Source organism: Octodon degus, unplaced genomic scaffold (assembly GCF_000260255.1).
Source record: "Octodon degus isolate 3935 unplaced genomic scaffold, OctDeg1.0 scaffold00069, whole genome shotgun sequence".
In the NCBI taxonomy this organism is placed as follows: Eukaryota; Metazoa; Chordata; class Mammalia; order Rodentia; family Octodontidae; genus Octodon; species Octodon degus.
This window is the reverse complement of record NW_004524645.1, coordinates 4421802-4430502: the sequence shown is the minus strand read 5'-3', so window position 1 is coordinate 4430502 and position 8701 is coordinate 4421802.

Genomic DNA, 8701 nt, shown 5'->3' with positions numbered 1-8701 from the left:
GATTAGCAGGAAGAATTCAGACCGCTTCTGCACCAGGGCAGCTGGCAGCAGATTTGCTCAATAAATCACCCAACTGAAAGAAAAAAGAGAGACTTTAGAGATGGACAATCTTCTGAACCTCTCCGCAACCTAATCCCAGTACTAAAGAGCACTGTTGACTCAAGAGTCTTGGAATTCAAATGTAATATAATCTTAAATAAAATGCATAGATTCCAGGATGTGTTGACTGAAAAGTCATTCAGGGAACGCTCAAATTAACATTTCTGCTGGTCAGGAACCCAAAGATGAATCCAATGCAGTTTGTCTCCCTCACAGCTCAAACCTGACTTACATATAAACGTCTTTAAGGCATTGTGGTACAAAAAGGAAAAAAAGACCTTCAAAGTCAGAGAAAAAGAAACCCAAAAAACACTTTATATTTTCTTATTCTAGGGGAATATTTTCAATCATTCTAGTTTATGCTGTCTTTTAAAGAATTCTTATGCAGGTATTACTTACTATAAAGAAAGCTCCAAGAACACAAGTTTGTGTATTTAACCTCACATTCCTTTGAAATACTAGAACAAATGGATTTAAATCAGTGATATTTGAGCCGAAACCTTGAAATTCATTATCACTTGGTCTGGAAATGATTTCTTACTGCAGAGTTTGGGTTTATATTTGCATGTGTTCCTGCCCAACTTGTGCTGTCGCTGCAACCCAAGGCAGGAAGCGGAAACAGCCGCGTGGCCCAGAGTCCCTTCATGCTTGAGAAAGGGCAGAGTGGCTCTGACTCCAGGCTGCTCCTGCTGCTGTGCAAGCCGTCCTCAGAATGGCAGTGGGCTGTGGCTTTGCAGGCCGCATTCAAGGTCACTTTTAGTTTTCATTGCATAGCCAAAGAACAGGCCCTGAGACACGTTACACTGCTTGCCTGTGATTTTCAGTCTTCGCTTAGCTGGTCTTGGGAATGCATGGGCAAGCATTTCTTCTCTGTTGGTGGGGGCACAAAGCAGCAAAGCGCAAAGCTTTCACTTCCTTTTTAACCTTTATTGGGTAGAAATGAGCAATTTGAAAATGCTGTCGCTGGGGAGTTAGAGTAACTTCCTGGCTGTTTTTGTCAAGCGAGCCCCTGCTGCCCCTGTCTTCAAATAGAATCCAGAAGCACGCTTTATTACACCTTTCACGGAAACATTTAAATCATACAGGGTTTGGATGTAACATTCTTTCTTCAACACTCCAGGGACTCTCATAGCCAGAAAGATGACACTGCCTTGGTTGAAATCTGTCTCTCCAGGAGGATGTAGAGGGTTTGAAAGATTCTACCAAAGGGGGAGCTGCCGAAATGGCCCCAGCGATTCAGAAATAGAGAACTAAGTTCATATCAGGGCTTGTTCTTCTTAGCAATCATACCACAGCTGGTGCAAACAGTATACATTAGGTGGATTGTTGTTTCAAGAAAAGTACCACAAATGTTCAGAAGGGGGAAAAGAGACCCCCAGAAAGCAGTAGTCATCCAGTGGGAGAGTTTGATAGTACAATACACTTGTCCTCAGAGCTTCTTGGTGTAGTGTGTAGCATAGAAAAGCAAAGTGGGCCCCCAGTCAGTCCTGTGGCCTCTCATTTGATAAAGGCAATTGTCTCTTAGTTTTTATTTTATTATTATTATTGTTTTCTGCTGAGGATTGAACCAAGGGCCTTTACACCGAGCTACAATGGCAGCCCCTTTGCCTTTTTATTTTGAGACATAGTCTTGCTAAGTCACTAAGTGGCCCAGGCTGAGCTTGAACTTTCATCCTCCTGCCTCAGTCTCCTGGTGCACTGGGGTTGCAGATGTGTGCCATCATACTCAGTGAGTAGCCTCCTAGTTTTCATAAAGATAATTCTTGGGTGCAGTGCTGAGCCTCAGATAATCAGAAGGGATTTGACCCTGTTTGTCAACTGGTGACTAAAAAGAAAGTGAGATGAATGAATGCAATGGAGAGAAACAGAGCTGGTGAACGTTGAGTGAGTGGAGTAGCTGAGTGGCCACAGGAAGTGTGTAGGTGAAACCGGAAACTTGATTTAGAGGCGACAACTGCATGTAGCTGCCTATGTGCAGTTTTGCCTTCCTGAGAACAATTGGACAGTTTGTTTTCTCCTCAATAGACTCAAAAATGATTGGCTAGGTCAGAGAGCTGACTTCTCTTAGAAGCCTTTGCTTTGGCTCTTGGTAAACTGAACATTGAGTCAATCACATTTGTCAAGTCACCAGTCAATTCGATTTCATTCTTGCTCATTTCTAGAATTAGGCGAACCAGGCAATGTTTTTTGACTAAGTTTTCTGAAAGAGAAGAGAGGCATATGGTTGTCAGCAGATCTCTGAACAATGCTTATTCCAAGATTTATAGCTTCCCAGTCACTGGGAAAGAACTACAATTCTCTTAAGACCAGAGCCCCATTGAGATTCATGGGTGTGCTGGCTTTTTCTCCTTTTTCTTTCTTTGAGACAAGGTCTCAGGGTTCATCCAAGTCTTGCTTTTAACTCATAGCCATCTTCCTGACCCAGTGTCCTGAATGCAAGGTTAACAGGTGCACAACACAACACCTGGTTTATCAGTGTGTCTTTCCCAGTGTTTTTTAAAAATTAACTTTATTGAAAAAAAACAACTAACAATGAGACAGTTTCGAAACAGGTTAGTAGGACAGTTACAATAATTAATACATTGTATATTATTGTCTTCATAGTAGTTATTCATAGTACAAGATGCAGACTTGATATCCTTTCCAAACACTGTTAGTACAAATCTTTCTTTTCACTGAAGAGAAAGTAGCTGTATATCTATCCTAACTATTTTGTATATACAGATACAAAATGGTCCAGGATAGCCAATATTTTGGCCCTAGCTGTTCAAGGTCAGTGAGGACTCAGGACATAAGAGAACATCCTGTAAGTCAGTGGTGTCCCAAATTTTCTGATCAAGGAGATTATGGGACCACAGGGAAAAGTGATGACAATGTATAAATTTCCCGGTGTTATACCTGCAGTAGGTGCTCCCTAAATGTATGTGGAATGAGTGAGGTCTGCTCATGGCTCACCAATCCCACCTCTTCAAATAAATAAATAAGGCTAGATAGAAGCCCATGTAAAATCTAGATGGTCTGTGCCTCTATTGCCACAATGTCATCCACCTACAGGTTTGGAAATCACTGACTGATTTCATCATTTGTGCTATCTTCTATCACTTTTTTAACGATCATAATGGAAATACTCTAACCGGGGTTCTGAGGTAAGGCAAGACATGCTCTACCACCCCAGAGTTTCTTTGCTCTCCCTGCCCACCCATCAATTCTATGCAAATTTCATGCAAATTTTAGCATGAAAATTTAGTGGTATCTGTCAGTTTGGATGCATGACTAACGCTGTGTACATGACAGTGAAGTGTAGAATGTTGGTGTATGTTATTGCTATCAGCTCTTTTGCTGTCTTCCTTTTCTCATGCCCTTTCCATAACATCTTAAATAAATTGGGCATAATGCTAGCACTTGGGAGACTGAGGCTGGAGGATCCCTAAGAGTTCAAAACCAGTCTATACTACATAGTGAGAGCCTGTCTCAAAAACCCATATTGGATGAAGTGTTAGAATCGTTAGCTCTTGGATTCCCTCTGACAGAAAGTCTGGAAGCCCAAAGCACTAGCTTTTTTAGGAATTTAGGGAGCTGGAGTTACTGGACCGATTGTGCAGCCCCTGCTCCCAGGAATTTTCCTTTCTCAGCCTCCCCAGATGCCACCCACAGTCACACCAGTCACTCTGTAGAGGCTTTCTGAGCAGTCAGGCGCTCGGCCCTTCCCTAGGCCAGAAGCCATTCTTGGGACTAAGATGACAATACACCAAGCAGACAAAAGCCTGCTCTGTGCCCGGCTCTGTCTGGCCCATTGTTGGGATCTCAAGGCAAGTTGGGGCCACACATTCTCTGCATATCAGGAAGTCTGTAAGCCTGGGGATGGTTTCCTTCAATCGCCAAGGATACATGAGCAAATTGAGAGTGGATTTCTTAAGGCAGATTTCTTGGTTGGAGTGGGAGTTATTTTTGTTATTTTCTCCTCCCTCTCTTAGAACAGCTAGTGCAGGCTTTGCAATTGAAAGTACAGAAACTCCAGGTCTCAGAATTGATGTTTGTAGTTCTCCATTTGCTCTATGGCATTTTATCAAGATCTTTAGCAAGTGTTCTTACACGTTGACTTTCTCTATTGGTTTCATATTAACAAACCTTATCTGAGCGTGAGGGAAGAAGGGTGGGGCACGGGCAAATGAAATGTTTATCATGTGAAAATAATTTTGTGGGTAAAGTTAAAGGGAGAAAGATCATTTGGTTGAGCACATTGTTTGCCTTTGAGACGATAATCCAGTCAATGAATCTATCAGCAATTATCAAGCATGTACTTCAGTCCAAATCTAAATTTAACTGATATTTACTGAATGGAGGCACTTTCACATATAGTATCTCACCCTGAACTAACAATTTCAATTAGCTAGTTTGTTCTTAATCATTGTGGAAGTAATATAAAACCTGAGTTATGTTAGAGTTGGTGGCACACAGCTGTAATGTCAGCACTCTAGGAGGCTGAGGCAGGAATATTGAAAGTTTGACTCAACCTAGGTAACTTAGTGACTTCGACCTTATCTTTAAAAAGCTAAGAAGGCCCAGAGTTCAATACTCCATACAGCACAAAAAAATACAAAAGAAAAAGCAAGAACAAGTATATTTTCATTCTACTTTCCCCTTTTTGGTCTTGTTTTCTACTTGACAAGCTCAAGGGTGTGAGTTCGATTCCTGGTACAAAAAGAAAAAAGAAAATATCATGTGCCCAACTGACCACTTGCTTTTTGCCATTCAGTATGGTCTAGCCCTTATAAGTGTAATCATCTTGGATGCTGGTGCTAGCCCAGAGTGTCAGGCACTAGAATGCCACAATGACGTCAGAATGACTTCCGGTCTTTCAAAGCACTGAGACATGGGAGTTAAATCACCCATGCTGCCAACAACTAGAAAGTAGGTAAGAAAGGAAAGATTTGTACTAATAGTATTTGGACAGGATATCATTTCTGCATCTTGTACTATGAATGACCACTATGAAGACAACAATATGCAATGTATTAATTATTGAAACTGTCCTACTAATCTGTTTTGAAACTGTCTCCTTGCTATTTGTTTCTCAATAAAATTAATAAAAAAAAGAAAGTAAGCAAGCTAAGACTCAAAGCTGAGTCCCTCTGACTCTTCCCTTGTCCTGAGGGTGGTAGCCAAAATTCTAATATGAAGCCTGCAACCCTGACTGCCTGACACTCTGACATGATTAGGTTATATGACAAAGAGGTAGCTGTCACTCCCTTGATTACGCTATATTCTAGGTAGCTAGCAAGGCTGAAAGGATTTTGCCAATGTAATTAAGGCCCCAAATCAGTCAATTTTCAGTAATCAAATTGATGATCATCTTCTCTGGGAGTGACTTGCTGGATGTCCTTTAAAAAGAGCTCAAATCTTGTCTGAGGCACAGAGCTTCTCTCCTGCCATTCTTTAAGATGAAACCATAAGATAGATCTTTGCAAAAGGGAAAGTGACAAGACATGAAGGAGGACAGAAGGAAGGAGATAAAAAAGAAACAAGAGGCCAGGGAGATGGCTCAGTGGAATAAGTGCTTCCCTGGCAAGCACAAGGGCCTGAGTTCAATCCCCGGTTCCGGAAAAAAAAAAAAAAAAAAAAAAAAAAAACGACATAAAAAAGAAACAAGATGTGTTACATACTGGGACTAACTCCCTATGATGAATGCAATCTTTATGTACTGCAAACATGCTAATAATAAATATTTTTAAAAGCAACCATGAGTTCTATAGCTTCAAGAAGAATTCTGCCCACAACATTTGAGCCACAAAGAGGACCCTGTGCTTGCAGACTAGAATGAAACCCCAGTTGACTTCTTGGTTTCAGCCATGTGAGAACCAAGGGAAGGATCCAGCTGAGCCATGTCCTAATTCACAATGGTTGAAAACTGTAGGATAGTGAATCATTGGTTTTTAGTCCCTACATATGTGGTTATTTCTGATGCAGCAATAAAAATTAGCCAAGAAGAGTTTTGATCTGTGTTTTTACCTTGTCTTCAGATTTTTTTTTACCTTGCATAGGGTGAAATGCTGCGTTAGAAATGATGTCACAGGAAAAACTAGGTTTAATTTCCATGCTAGTCTATAATGGCAAAGTTTGTGTCTACACATTTCACAGTGTGCCTCAGTTCTCCTGAAAATAGCTTTGCCTACACCCGAAGGCAGTGAATTTTTCCTAAAATGGACCATAGAGTAAATATTTTCTAGCTGGATATGGTGGTATGAACCTATAATCCGAGCACTCTGGGAAGACCACATGGTCTCTGCCATAGGTAATCAAGTCTGCCATTCTACCAGAAAAATAGCCACAGACAAGATGCGAGTAAAAGAGTGTGGTCATTTGATAATAAACCTCACTTTGGGGTACCAAAATGGGAACTACATACAACATGAGCATACCAAGAAATAGGACTTTGATTTTGATTTCTTCCAGTCATTTAAAACCTTAAATATCATTCTTAGGTTTCAAGCTATAGAAAAACAGGTAACTAACCATATTTGGTCCTTAGGCCAGAGTTAGCTCACTCCCAGCTCATAGAAATGTTATGAGTATATAAGTGAATCATTCATTGTAAAACATTTTTTTTCTTTTGGAAAGAAAAATATTTATGGATAAAAACATAGTGGTAAGTAAATAGATACATAGTAAATTAGCAAATGATCCTCTTATAGTGGTCAGATTCACAAACCATGCCACATCCTCAAAGAGGAGACTGATTTGAATTTTGCTTGTGAAACTGGATGTGTGTGTGCATTTGTTTCTGCATAATAAACTAGCATGCACCTTGTGGTTCTTACAACTCAAGACCTTGGTATTACACGCAAATCATGAATCCTTAGGACCATTTCACACATATTCCAGAGTTAGGAAAAATGGAAGTCCTCAGATGTGATTGGTGCAATCCTCAAGATACAATCCTCAAGTTAATGGAACTAGAAGTGACGCAGGCACATTCAGATCCTAGTCAATTTAAGATAATCACACTGTTTTTTCTACATGCTCATACATTATTCTGAACACAAAATACACAGTATTAGTCTGTGATACAGCAGCTTGTAGCATCCCACTTGAATGTTATGAAACAGCCAAGTCCAACTTTAAAAGATATAAAATATCACTCTTTTTGTGTATTTTTAGAATAGACATCTTCTCAAGCCAATAGGAAAACTGACAAGTGACAATCTCACTTCTCAAAGTCCAAATTCTTGGCCGCTAAATTACTGTATGTGCAAACATGAAAAGGAAGCCAGAGGAGGGAGGAAGACACAGATCATTGTTCTAGAACTGGGTAGAAAAATGTTCTTGTAAGTTTTGTGTTATTTTAAAAGACTATTGAGGCTTTGCTTGGTGCTTGTCTACACCCCTTTTATGCCACTGTATCCATTAGGGTGTAATACATTGATGGATAATGAAGAATTAGGGGTATCCACTTGGGCGGTCTGGCAAGAGTTCAACTTAAAGTAAATATAAGCTCTCTGGAGATATCTACCATAAGGAACGTTTTTTTAAAAGTCCATTGTTTGTTTTAATCCAATGAGGCAGGAGATAAAAACTGAAGAGTAAGATCTATAAAGAGAAAGTACAAATATTAAGCCTTGCAAATGGAAAAATACAACCAGGGTGTGGAGAGAAGGCCAAGATGGACTTTCACGCAGTTCAGGCACAATTCTCATTAGACAGAATTATGGCACTATAATTTAGCCTAACCCAGACTTAACAGGCAAGCTACTGGCATAGGTTCTTACTGGGTTTTCAAATATAGGTTTTGATGTAATTTTTCATCACCTTAAAGTGGTATATAATTATGACACATTGTATATGGCTATATGTGTGTATATGTTATGCATACAAACCTGAATAATGTGTTTGTAGATATAGGCATGCCTATTGGAAATATAAAGTACAAAGAAGAATATACAACTACTAGATACCACCTAACAACAGCAAATGTCTTATGCTTTTAAGGAGAAGTGGTGTTAGAGAGTATTATTTTCATCATTAAAAGAAAACCTTCAAACATTTTGAACTGGAAGAATCAAGTAAGGTTAATAAACCAATATCCAACTAGCAATGTTTAGAAATCCTAGTCTAGATAGGACAGGATATGATCTAGACCACCCAGCTTCTCACATACCCAAAAAGAATAAAAAAAAAATCAACATGTTAACTCATCATCCAGTTCACAAAGGGTAAGAGGTTTCAGCAACAGACCTTAGCAGGAATCAAAGTTTGTCATTGGCCCTGCAAGAGCTACAATTTACAAAATACCAGATTCCTTGCAAGATGAGACCTTGGTGAGGAAATGAATTAGTGCACTTTAAGTTTTGTAGGTCTATAATTACAGAGAAGAATTTTCAAATTTTCTCCCAGAGGTTTTGACAGTGTTACCTTAGTTTATAGCAGTTCTTTACTATTAATAGTCAAATGAAAGTTTTAATTATAATCAAGCAGATAGTCATACAGAAAGCTAGTATTGCTGGCTCACCTTCAAAAGAACTTGTGCTTGTAGTTATTTTCTGGGACGGGGTGAATGTTTACCCATGCCGATTCAAATGGTATACATTAGCACAATGTCTCTCTC